The 14,006-nt window shown below is 39.2% G+C and overlaps 1 protein-coding gene across 2 annotated transcripts in view; it reads left to right on the top strand.

Annotated features, from left to right (window-relative positions):
• Positions 1-14,006, top strand: part of SMAD9 (SMAD family member 9) — a 52,565-nt gene that overhangs the window by 4,449 nt on the left and 34,110 nt on the right. The gene's annotated exons all lie outside the window — the stretch shown is intronic.

Below are 14,006 nucleotides of genomic sequence, written 5' to 3'. Positions count from 1 at the left end.
TTTTCTGAGAATCAAAGAGACTGACATAAAATTTAAATGCAAAACTTAAAATGAAAACACGTAAATATTAAAAATTATAAATGTATGCATATGGAGCCATATCACTTCAGAAGTCCTGAACACTGAAGAGATCCTGGCTCTCCCCCTCATTCCCTAACCCATATTTAATTCAAAGACAGAAATTTAACCTATGAAATCAATGTAAAGTTAGCCCTACAAAGTTCTGATTTTCCCAAAAAGACACTGAATTTCTTTTTTGGATGGAAATACTAAATATCAAAAAATCTCTCTTTCTCTCTCTATCCTGATTAGCTGATATCACTGGTGGGTTATTTTTATATATGAATTTTTCCCTTGGGGAAATTTAATACTTCATGTGGGATCACTTCCTTGCCCCCTTTTTCAGATTTAACTTTGAGGGACCATAAATAGGAGATGTGTATTCTTCAGTCATGAGATGGGTTTAGCACTGCAACAGTGAAAAGCTGTCTCTGATTTACAAACACTGGGATCATGCTTTTATCTTTGCTAAGAATCTCATGTGAAAAAACTGGAGTTTGGAGGAGGAAGGAGAAAGAGTAGGTAATTGAAAGGTTTGTGCATGAGAACAGTTGAGGATTGGGGACACCTAAGCGTGGGCAAGGGCTGCTGCAGAAAGTAGGTTGGCAGATGCCAAAGGTGGCAATCACCTATTTGGGCTAATTTGGTATTAAAAGCCACCTGTACTAGAGGTTGAGAGGGTCTTAGCGGGCTGGCCACGGAATTTATCAGCATTGAGAACATCGTTTCTATAAGAAAATGAATTCCAATTTCCAAATGACTAGACAGAAATGAACACCACTTGTTCAGAAAGTGGGGCCGCCAGGGGTTAATGACATGAAAGATGATTACCAATGATGAGAGATTCTTAGAAGCCAATGCATGTGAGAAAACTGTGTTAAGCTAAGAAAATTTCAGGTCCCGAGTGGTTTTCCTTCACTTGTTGATGCATTTTATTATTCGTGCCCTGTTTTCTGGTGGTAGTAGAATTTCATTTTTAGGAGCGGAAGTTGGATGAGATGTTTGTCAAAGACAAACCTTTGTGCACATAAATGCTTCGCTTAGGATTTATTGGTTATTATGTGTTTATGTGGAGCAGTCATTAGGTGTTGCTGTGCAAACAATGGCAGGTTGGTGCCTGGTTCTTGCTTCCAAGAAGTGGCACCTCCTTTCTATGGTCATTGATACAGTTTATTGCAAATATGAGTTTAAAAGAAAATTTTTTAATACTGTATTGAATTATGTCTTGGGGTTTTAAAATGTGATTTTTGTGGATGTCATAGTTGCTTTAGAAAGTTTATATATTTGGTTATTCACTCAACGTCATTTACTCTGTGCCTGCTGTACCTAAACCGCCTGTGATAGGCCCTGAACCAGGCCTTTGGGACCACCTAGAAAGGTAACCACATAAAGTAACATAAAAAAATAAAATCCTAGTCTCCAGGCTTTCTTAGCTTAATTAGAGAGGGACAGATCAGGAAAGCAAATATCAAAATGTTCACCCCAGAGTAAGATTTTTTTTTAATGCAAAAAAATTGTGATCTATTAGGATTTCTCCAATTTTTCCTGGTTAGAATTCCATTTTTACTGTGTGTGAATTTTGAGTCAGTCTTGACAAGGGTAATCAGAATGGTACCATTTGGGATTTGGGACTCTAACTAGAGGTAAAATAGAAGGCAGTGTGGAAATAGGGATTCTGGCAGTAAGTCCTTGTGACAACTGAAGGATGCTGACGCTGTCCCTAGGCCTGGAATCACACCCCTGTGTCCTCCAGGAGAGCGAGCCATTGCTTCTCCGACCTCCCCCTCCCCCTCTGCTGGTTGAGGAGGGAGTCTGCACAGCCCCTTCTACAGAAAACCTCCCCCGCGCCTTTTACTAACAGTTACTATAATGTACCTGTCACCAATAATGTGTTTAGATTTCTGTCTCCCCCTGTAGACTATTCATCATAGAGGGCAGGGGCTATGTTTTCTCTTGAAATGCGGGGGAGGCATTTGGATTTTAATCTGTAGGCACAAGAGAACTATTCAGTGTTAACCTGTGGTCAAAAGAGAAATACTAAAGCGTTTGAACAGGAGAATCATGTAATCAAAGGGGTGTTTGAAGGCCAGCGAAGACCAGTTGAAGTGGCATGGTGTGTCTGAAAGCCCATGTTACCACCTAGCGAAGCTGGTGAGACGGTGGTTGACACACCATGAACACCTTTGGCAGCTAAAAATGTGAGCTTCCTCGAACGGCCTTCCGTAACACAGCTCATTAGTGGTTCTTCTCCATCAGTTTATAATCTCACCCTTCAGGCAGCCTTTGGCCAGGAAACTCAACCTCCCACAATACACAATCAATAAAACTTTTTAAGTTGCCCACACATCATTTTTAAGGACATTTGAATTGTTATTCATAGCCATTTAACACTTTGGAGCTCTTCAAGTACAGCTCGGTGTTCTCCATAACATCACCTCAAGTAGATGGACTATGAAACCCACAGGGAGGAGATGCATTATGTAATTCTGCCTTTCAGAAGAATTTATTGTATCACATCAGCAAAGCAATGGGCTTTAGGTCAGCAGTTAACTATTGCATAGGGTTTAATAATAGAATGGTATCGATGAAACTGGATTTTACCTTCATTCAGGCATCATTTATTGTGCACCAGACCTGGTGGTAGGCTGTACGTGGCGTGGCCTGTGGCTTTTAGAAGGAGCTTGGCATCTCTGGGGAAAACAAGAAGACATAAGGAGTCAGGTGTGATGGTGCTTTTGTGGAGGTCGGTGCTGGGTGCTGGGTGCTTGGAGAGCCCAGAGGAGGTGTGTGGAGCTGGTTCACAATGCAGCCTGGGGGCCACGGGGAAGTGGGCTTCCAGCTCCATCCTGAAGGAAGAGCAGGATGTCGCCGCACACAGGCCTCCTGGGCAGAGGGGAGGGAGTCCGGGCCAAGGGAGAATTGATGAGGTTGGGCATGTAGTGGGGAGGCCAGCGTGTGAAGAGTCTGGTTTGAAATTAGACACTAGAAGCATCGAATCAGCCCTTGCCCCGCAACAGTATTTACTGTTGTTTTTCATATAAGATATATAAATGCATACTCAGAGTAACGACTTGGATGACAATATTTTAAAGCATACACAAAGCACTTTTAATCCCAGCCCCTGGAAGTCGTCACTGTCCGTTCAGCTGCAGACTCAGCCAGGTGTGACTCGGGAGCAGAACAGGGTCAGCTCTGCAGTCCCAGTGACACTGCTGATTCACTCCAAGCTTGGGAACCAGAAAAACATGCTTGCTGTTTAAACTGAGTTGAAAATAGTTGCAAATAAGGCCCTGCGCGATCGTTTTTGTACACCGAACTGGTAACACATCTATTTTGGCAGACAGAACTCTTTTTTGCTTGTTGCTTGTTCTCTGTTATGTTTTGTACAGACGCAGTTGCTGGACAGTCGAACTGAGTTCAGTTTTCACTTCATCTCTGTCAGGGTCCGTCTGTCTTCTCTCCTTCTCCCTCTTTCTGTCTGGTCCTGGAATTATATAGAAAGTATATATTGTGGGTTCAGAATTTCTTTTTTTTTGAAGTTATAGAATATTGTAATCTAAATTATACAAAATTCAGAACATCTCCCATGAAGTTACTCAACAGTCTGCAAGAAAACTCAAGAAGATAATTCACTGTATGGGCTCAGAATTTCTATCCACCAGCTCTGCTGGCTGATTAATGGCAGCTGATTGGAAAGAAAATGATGGCGTAATTTTAATTCCTAATGAAATGCTGATATGTTGAGATGGTTGAGATACTGTATTTTTGATGTGAACGTTTATCTTCACCTCACCTTTTTTCCCCTTCTTCGCCTCTGATTTGTATCTGAGATTTTTTTTTCTTTCTCTTTTTTCCTTCTTTTTTGGGACACCTTTTATTTCTACAATGAGGAATGCAGAAAGAATAAGGAGAGATATAACTACTTGTTGATAATAAAAAAGAGTATCCTTACATAGTTTGCAGTTTTCAAATTGCTTTTGTACACATCCTCTCAGTATGAAAGGTAACAATTATTGTTTTGGTTTTACAGAGGAGGGAACAGGATGGAAGTGGTTAGTTACTTAAAGGTCCCAGTTAGTTAGGGATGGAGCTTGACTCAGGTCTTCATCCTTCAGTTCCTGTTTTTAATTCATTACATCATGTAGCCTCTTGCTCATGGAGTCACTAAATTAAGGACCTTTCCAAAGTTGAATAATAAAATATCACACTTGAGGGGTGGCGCACAGTGTTTCCAAGCATAGGCTGTCAGTGGGAAGGGTAGAGGTTGGAATGCTAGAAACTTACGCCATTATCTTCCTGAGGTGGTGTTGATAGTCTCTAAGTGTTATGAGTTGCTTACTCTTAAAATGTTTAATCTTGCTCTGAATATTCAAAATACTACATATTTTCCCCTTTTTCTGAGTGTTAGAAGCAAACATTATTTTTAAAACCGTACTTCCCTCTTCCGCCCCAAACTACCACCATCAGAGAAAATTGATATGTTTCTATGAATCGGCATTAAGTGGAAGAAAGGATCTGAGAGGCAGGCAGGAAGCTGGGATGTCACAGAGCCGTGACGGCCTGCAGTGAGTGTGGGCTGCTTCCGGGAGACTAACCTACCTGACGGGGCCTGGGTGTGTGTGCAGACTGCCCAGCGTTTCATCTGTCAGGGATTCCAGTTTCTTTCAAGGCTTCTGTGTACCAGTGGCACATTTCCCAATGCAAATTTAGAGTTTTAAGAAAACCTTCTAATTTTGGCGGAGGGAGGCTTTAAATTTGTAAAATCCCTTAAAGGTGGTGAGGGAGCAAATTATTAAAACATTCGGAAGAAGACTTTTCTTGTGATAAAATACACATAAAGTTTACCATTTTAACCATTTCTAAGTATACAGTTCAGCGAGTTGCAAATCAAATGCACAATTAAGTGCATTCACATTGCTGTGCTGCCATACCTCTCCATCTCCAGGACTTTTTCATCTTCCCAAACTGTAACTCTGCACCCATTAAACAGAAATTCCCCACTCCCCTTCCTCCCAGTCCTGGTAATCTCTATTCTGCTTTCTGTGTCTGAGTTTGCCTACTTTGTTTACCCCATGAAAGTAGAGTATACAAAGTTTGCTTTTTGTCTCTAGCTCATTTCAGTAGCCTAATGTCTTCAAGTTTCATCCAGGTTGTAGCAGGTGTCAGAATTCCCTTCCTTTTTAAGACTGAATAATATTCCATTATATGGATAGACCACACTTTGTTTATCCAATCATCTGCTGATGGACACTCAGGTTGTTTCTGACTTTTGGCTACAGTGAATCATGATGCTGTGAGCATTGGTCTACAAGTGTCTGAGCACCTCTTCTCAGTTCCTTTGTGTTCATACCTAGGAGTGCAATTACTGGGTCATATGGTAATTTGGCAGTTAATTTTTAAGGACCTGTCAAACTGCTGAGCCATTTTACATTCCTACCAACAGTGCACAAAGGCTCTGATTTTTCCACGTCCTTGCCAGCACTTGTTGGTTTCTGTTTTGTTGATAACAGCCATCCTAAAAGGCATGAAGTGGTATCTTATTATGGTTTTGATTTGCATTTCCCTAATGATTAATGATGTTGAGCACCTTATCATGGGCTTATTGGCCATCTGTATATCTTCTTTGGAGAGAGATCTCAAGTGCTTTGCCCAATTTAAATTGAGTTGTTTGGTTTTTTGTTGTTGAATTATTTATATATTCTGGATGTGAATCCCTTATCGGTTGTGTGATTTCTTTGGAATGTGGTTTTTATGGAAAGTGTCAAAAAAACTACTATAAGTATTTTCCACCTATTTGTGTATATGACTTTTCACATTTAAGAATTCTGTGGAATTTCATAACATAATAGTCATATAAATAAAAGGAGTCAAATTCTTTTTTAAATTGTTTCTAAGACCCACTAATCTTAGGTCACATTAATTTTAAACAAATCACGGTTAGATTAGAGGATATCTAGCCAGCATGAGAGGTAACAGTCCAGTGTGTGATACAACATTCAGTGACACAGCATTTTTTCTGCAAATGAGATTAGAAGGTCCATTTAGCCTTGTAGCTCTAGACATTTGGATCGCTGAAGAAAAATTAGCTGCCATCCCCTGCAGTCTGTTTTTTCCTCCTCAGATCCTCCTCATTTCAGAGATTTTGTTTAAGAACATTGTAAATCAACTAGATTAGAAATAGGAATTTTTAAAACTTTCTTCTAGTTCTGCTTTTGACATATTGATCCATTGATAGTGCTACTAAAAATCCAGCAGCAACTCTTAACTAAAAACAAAGATACTAAAAAAAAAAGTGTAAGACCTTTGAACAGGATAAGGACAATAAATATTTTTAGTCTCACTTATATGTGGAATCTAAAAAAAAAAAAAAAAGCAGAAATGAAAAACAAAAAACCAAGGTCATAGATACAGAGAAAAGATTGGTGATCACTGCAGAGGTGGGGGGGTAGGGGCACAATAGGTGAAGAGGGTCAAAACGTATAAGCTGTCAGTTATAAAATAAGTTATAAGGATGTGCTATACAGCATGGTGGCATATGATAATACTGTCTTGTATTGCATATTAGAAAGTTGCTAAGAGAGTAAATCTTAAAAGTTCTCATCACATGGAAAAAATGTGTATAACTATGTGTGGTGACAGATGGTAACTAGACTTACTGTGGTGATTATTTTGCAATATATGCAAATGTCAAATCATTATCTTGCACACCTGAAACTAATGTAAAGATGTATGTCAACTATACTTCAGTTAGGAAAATAAGATTGTTAGGAAGAATAGACTAGAGGAGAGGAAGAGAACAAATAGAGTAGAATGACCGGGGGTCAATTTGAAGACATGAAGGTCTTGTGGGGAGGGTAGAGCTCAGTGGTAGAGTGCGTGCTCAGCAGGCACGAGGTTCTGGGTTCAATCCCCAGTTCCTCCATTAAAATAATTAATTAATTACCTTCCCCTTAAAAGGGAAAAACAAAGTCTAGTTCAGCTTTTCTGAGCCCTAGCTCCACTGGCCTTTGGGGTCGGATGATTCTTCATTGAGGGGTGCCGTCCTCTCTCTGTTGTAGGATGTTTAGCAACATCCCTGGCCTCTACCCACTAGATGCCAGGGGCACCTTGTCCCTCCAGCCCAGTTGTGGCAAAAACGCCTCCAGATTTGTCACATGACCCATTGTGGTGGAGAGCGGGGGCGAAAATGCCTCATCTTCCTAGTCTGGGGTAATAAGAGCCTGAACTGAGTTCTAACAGCAGAATGATGATAAAAAGAGGATAACAAGTGAAATTTTGAGTAAAACAAGTTTCTGGTAATTAATTTTATGAAGCAGTTTCTATTTCCCAGGCACCAGCACTAGGAGACATAGTCATTTAGCATAAATAATAATAAACGTTTATTAAATGCTGATTTTATGCGAGGGGTTGATAGTAATAAGTATTTCTTAAATGCTGATTTTATTCGAGGGATGGGCGTGACAGAGATAAGTAAGACGGTCTCTGTCCTTAAAGACTTTGATGTTTAATAGAAGAGAGACATATGAACAAATAAATTACGATCCAAAATGAAAACAGTGCTGCGTACAAGCTACAGACTGAGAGGACAGTTCTGTCTGGGGACATCACAGAGGCACTGGTACTGGGCTGGGTTTGAGGGATGCGTAACAGTTTTGCCTCCTGGAGACGGTTTTGCAGATGAGGCGGTGAATTGCATATGGTCTTTGAGTCGCTTAGTTAAAGACCAAGTTGAGGCAAAGCTCTCTCCAGACTGTCCCCTCTGCCCAGGGAATAAAACTCCCAGATCATAATTAAACCTGGGGTGATGGCCTGGAGCAATTGTGCATTTTCCCTGAGGCTTTGAGTAGAGCATTTAGCACCTGGCAAATCCCAGAGCTGAGCCATTTTAGTGATGGTTTCTGTTCTTCACATATTGTCTTAAATCATGATCACATGAGGAGGTATGTGTCTAATTCCCATAACAAATCAGACTTTATGCCAAATTATATCAGCACCACCTTGTTGATTTTGAGAAAGTCAAATAAGAGGCATTTTTGAATCCTCTGGTGAACAGTTTCTTTATTAACCAGTAGGTGTGCTGTAATGGAACCTAGAAACAGATGGGGCCATGTGGCTTGATTTGTGAAGTGGCAGTATATTCCTTAATCTCATAGCAGCAGTATCTGGTATTATGCAGGACAAAATGCAATTATTCAGTGGCAGTGTACAAAATAGAGTGGAGTTCTTCATGCTGCCTTAATTATCTACATTTAAATTTCTTTATAGAGAAAAAGAAAGTAATGAGCATCAAAGAAAATCCCTAATGCATTTCTCTTAAACTGCACTGCGTGTATCCTAGCTCTGCTTTTTTTCCTCTGGCTTCTGTCCCATTAGTAACAATAGTGTTCAGACTTGCTGATGTCACTGCCCACTTCTGTAATTTGACTAAATGTGATAAATGTGTTTATTTAAGATTTTGTTCAGAATTTGTTTAAAAGGTCAGTATGGGACTTTTGCATTGCAGGGTATGTTTCCCAATAGGATTATAAAATTACACTAATGTATCAGGAATAGTTATTTACATATACTGAAAGCTCTGGAGACTGACGGTAGGATGCAGACCTCTTTTCCCTCTCAGTTCAGAGAAAATGGTTCATTGTTATTCTGCATCATCTTACCTGATGTCGTGTTTTTGAAAAATATAAAATGTTCAATGTGATAGCAACGAAGTGACTTTTAGCCTTAGTACGTTTGAATTACTGAAGACTGACTCACACAGCAGAATGTCTGCTGCTGCTCCTGCCTCCTGACAATAAAGTTTTGAAAGGGTCCCTTGTCACTGGAGCCCAAGCCTCAGTGACCCCACCTTCCTACTATTGCAGCTCTCCTCTCACAGGATTTGATCAACTGTGGTCTTGTCTTCCTCCCTCCTCTCTCCTTTCCTCCTCTCACCGCCACAGTTTTCTCTGAGCTGTGGATGATTCTGTCTCCTCAGGATCCCATTCATTCATTTAGTGAATACTAAGCATCTATTATGTGATAAACCCGATTCTAGGAGCTGGGCTACAGCAGTGAACAAAACGGACAAAAACCCACGTCCAAGTAGAGCCCCTGTTGTAGTGGGAGAGAAGAGACAATAAATAGTAAAAATAAATAAAATACAACACAGTCTTGAAAAAGGAGAGAATAAGGCTCATGCTTCCCAGTTGCAAACTACAAAGCTGCAGAAATCAAAATAGTGTGGTAGTTAGAGAGATCAATGTCATAGAATTGAAAGTTCGGAAACAAAACCAACCATCTGTGGACCTATGGCTGATTGATTTTTGACAAAGGTGTGAAGACCACTCTGGAGAAAGAATAATCTCTTCAACAAATGGTGCTGGGACAACTGGGTATCCACATGCAAAAGAGTGGAGTTGGACTCCTGTTTCACACTGTACACAATAATTGCCTGAAAATGATCCAAGACCTAACTAAAAGAGCTAAAACCATAAAACTCTTAGAAAAAGGCACAGGGGTAAAATATTCATGACTTTGAATTTGGCAGTGAATTCCCAGACAGGACACCAAAAGCACAAGTAATAGAAGAAAAACTAAATAATTTGGACTTCATCAAAATTAAAAACTTCTGTACATCAAAGGGCATTATCATGAAGGTAAAAAGACAACATACAGAAGGGGAAATATTTGCAAATCATATATCTCAGTGTCTATCCAGAATATACAAAGAACTCTTTATATATTACAGTGCAACACAAAAAGACTATCAATGCAATTTTAAAACGGGCAAAAGACTTGAACAGACATTTCTCCAGAGAAGACTTGCAAGTGGCCAACAAGCATATGAAAAGCTCACCACCATTAGTCATTAGGGAAATGCAAATCAAAGCACAGCGAGATAACACTTCACATCTACTAGGGGGATTGTAATGGACAGAGACCTGGAGAATAACAAGTGTTGGTGAGGATGTGGAGAAATTGGAATGCATACATTTCTGCTGGGAATGTAGTTTTTCAGTTGCTGTGGAAAACATAAAATTATCATAGGACTCAGCAGTTCCACTCCTAGGTGTATACCCAACAGACCTGAAAACAGGAACTCCAACCAATATTCACAAATGTCCATAGCAACATTTTGTTTTAGCAGTTACTCTGAAACTGTTGAAAACCAACTTGTAAAATCTGTACAGGAAGTGATCAAAATCTATTTTTTTCAAGTTATGGCACAAGAAAGTATTATAAGTGAAATAAAAATGCTACTTAGAATTAAAATTGAAAGTTGAATATCATTCTGACTACCACAAACATTGGAAACAATATTTAATAACATGAAAATGCTTACAGTATTTCATTCATTGAAAAGGTCAGAATATAAGACATCTGTGAACTAATCCTATTTTTAAATGTTTATTTAGAGGAAAGACTTCAAAATTCATAAAAATTAACAATGATTAGCATTTCTGTGTGAATGAACAGTGGTTATTTAAGCCTTCTTTTTAAGAAATGTTCCCATGTTTTTCTAGGGTTTTTTTTTTTCTTTCATGAACACAAAATGATTTTATATTCTGTGTAGTCTTCTAGGCTCTACTTTGTCATTTAACTTTTTATCTCTAAGAATAACCCTTGTTTGTCAGGACAGTGAATGTATTTTTATTACTCTCTAATGTTTCACTGTGAGATTATTCCATCTTTTATCTATTCGTTCTCTAGTTGATGGGGTTCTATAACCCAAAAGGAGAGAGACACAATCGCTCTCTCTTTCTGTATCTATGAATCTATCACCTCAAAAACTTCAGGATACCCTACTTTTCCCTCCTCTGAGCAATGACTGATAAAAATCCAGTCTTTTTTTTTTAAATGCTGTTAGAACCTAATAAATTGATTGTCTTAATCATTTGTACTTGAGGATTGAAAACTAGGACCCACACCAGGTTGTGGAATTGCTCAGTCTAATGATACGCAAATTTCAGCTTCGAGAGCTGATAGCAGATTGCTTCCCAAATGCTGATCCATCTATTCAAATCAACTTTTGTTAATTACATTCTTATCAACACTTGGTACTTCAGACAGAGTTAGGTTTTCAAAAAGAAGTCTATTAACTTAACAAACCAAGTGAGGACAGGTTAATGATTTTTGCTCACGTTCTAATCTTACGACTAAAAATTTCTAGCCAAATAAAGTGCCAGGATTTCTGGAAGACTGGGGAACACTGAGTTTTTCTGTATTCTGCTTGAGTTCTTGCTTGGCAGTGTCTTCACATTCTCTTTGCTTAAAAGTACATCTTGCTGTAGTTGCTGTTTGTTTTGCTGCTCAAGTATGCAAGTCGTGATCTACCTCAGTTGTGGCTTCATGCTGGATTATTTTAACTTTAAGCATCACTGAAATATTATCTGCCACGTAACAATTAAACCGACTGAGAAAACAGCTATGTTGTCCCTGATGCATGGAACACATTTCACTCTAAAAAGACTGAAATTTTTATGGACGGTGGTGATGTTAGTTTTTAAAGCTCAAAGGATCAGTTAAGCATGAGCAGGCTGTTTGATGGAACGTTTTGGTTGATTTTGTCAAAATGCACTTTTTTGTAGACCCAGCCCGCCATCTGAGGCTTCACAGAGAGAACTAAGCTAGCTTGTGGCTCTGGTCATCATTTTTAAGTTGGAGGATGTCTTTCGTGCTGTTTTCTTTATACTTGCTAAGGGAGTGCCTCTTTGTGAAGGGGCACCTCCTCTTGGCTCTTGCCGTGTTTATGACTCCTTAGCATGTAAGAAATCTACTTGTTAGTCTAGATTCCGTGACTAGATCTACAAAGGAAGAATTTTTGCTCTGCGCCATGATTGACTTCATTATTCCTGGCTATCCTCTTGGTTAATGCGCAATCAGCCATAACCCTGTAAGGCATTTTCCTTATGTCTGTCTGACCTGGGTGACTCCAACAGGAGGTAACTTCCCTCCAGAGTTTAATCTTTCAAGCCAGTGATACAATCAAGCCTAGTCACCTGGTAATGCCATGTTGTATATACTGCAATGATATTATCATCATCTTTGACAAAAATGTTTCCAGTGTGGTCCTGCAGCCTGTCATGCTCCTGGGCGTGTGTTCTTCTGGCTTGAGAACATACAGAACTCATTACAACAGATGAGCTCACTTTTACTCCAGCCCAGATTCAGTTTTTCATTTTGTTTTGTTTTGTTTTTAGTTTCTGGAATTCTTTCTCAACAGTGAAAATCCAAATCTTAGATCTAAAAGAGCACTTGCTTGCACAATGGGAAAGTAGCACTTAACAGATACCAAATGTAGTGGAAGGAGGAGGTGAATTTTCAGCGCAGAAAGATTGGGAGTCAAGGCAGTGTCATTTCCTCAGTTACACGGTATCTATGTGTTCAGAGAGAGCACGCGGAGAAAAGTGTAGCAAGTTGGAGCAGCTCAAGTTCATGTCTCATGGTCCATCCACAGGTCTAGGGGACAGGAAAACTGTCCTGGAGGTGCCAGTTACAGATTGTGGGTCTTGCTGGGCCTGGTACAACGAAGAAAATAGATTGCTTTTGGGCCAGACCAGAGTTTTACACTCTCTGCGGTGAAATCACTCTGTTGCCACCTATATTTAAAATGGAATAAAACAAAGCAAAATTCCCCCATCAACCACTTGGTAAAGCCAAAAATAGCCCCCCATTTATCTCTTGTTGCATTTTTAAGACTCTAAATATTTTGACATAGTTTAATGGCATTGTGTCCTGACTGAGATTCTTTTAATTCCTTGGGTAATTAGGACTTTGAATCTGGGAAGCTATTGTGTAATTTTAGCACACAATGTAGCACCCAGTGCATTGTAGAGACTCAGTAAATATTTGTTGACTGAATCAAAGAATGAATGAAAATGTGCAAGCTACCAGTCATAAAATAAACAAGTCACAGGGATGTAATGTATGGCCCAGGGCTGTAATATACAGCACAGGGAATAGAGTCAGTCATAGTAACTTTGTATGATGTGTAATCTGTGGAAATATCGAATCAGTATGGTATACACCTGAAACTAATATGATGTTGGAAGTCAAATATACTTCAATAAAAAAGAAAGAAGATGTTGAGGATTATTTTAGGATGGACATTTGAGAGGGATTTTTACAAATCATCCTCACTCCTAGTAGTGCACCTAAACACAGGGGACAATAGTGAGATGTCTTTGGTGGTACCAGGCAAATGGACATTCATTCTTCTACAGATTTGCGTTTTCAGGGGAACAAAGTAGGAAGGAGGAAGAGTGGAAGGTCACTTGTGTTTTGCACAATTACAGGCTGGAGTTATGGAAATAAATTTTTAAAAACCTTTTTTTTTTTTTTTTTTGAGTAAGCCCCCTGTACATTATTTGTGTGTTGACGTATGAGAGGTTCTGAATGAAAAATAGGGAAAGTTTTGAAAAAACAGGTTTCTGTCCTCTCTGTGGCCTGGCTGTGATACATTGTTCCTACTCTGCCACCCAATCACATTCCCCAGATTTGGGCTGAACTGTGTTTACTGAGAAACACACACATTTATTGAGGGCAGGAGGTGAGGAAGCTGAATGTGTTTAGTTCCTAAACACTCATCAGATTTAAAAATGACACCCAGTCCAAGGTGTCCTGGGGTGACTTTCTAACAGTGAAAAGGTAGAAATATACCTCCTTTCCTGTAAAACCAATTTCAAAACATCTATTTAAAAAAGGGAAATATCCCTTTTCTGAATTTGAGCTAAGTTATTCTACATGGATGTCATCTGATATTTAGAATAATACAGTTTTCTGAAGGACACACCGGGAACATTTTTAAAAAGTGGTTTATTGCTTACAAAAATGCTGGCACAGTTGTAAAATTCTTAAAGTTTTAAGGATATTTGGTGTTTTGATGGGCAAAGTGTTTAAAAGATAAAGCATCCCCCAAACTAATTTGATTTGTTCTGCAGTTTGCTAACAATGCTGTTCTTTTGTGC

Source organism: Camelus bactrianus, chromosome 14 (genome assembly GCF_048773025.1).
Source record: "Camelus bactrianus isolate YW-2024 breed Bactrian camel chromosome 14, ASM4877302v1, whole genome shotgun sequence".
Classification (NCBI taxonomy): domain Eukaryota; kingdom Metazoa; phylum Chordata; class Mammalia; order Artiodactyla; family Camelidae; genus Camelus; species Camelus bactrianus.
Note: the sequence above shows the minus strand (reverse complement) of the source record. Positions and strands in the feature narration are given on the sequence as shown.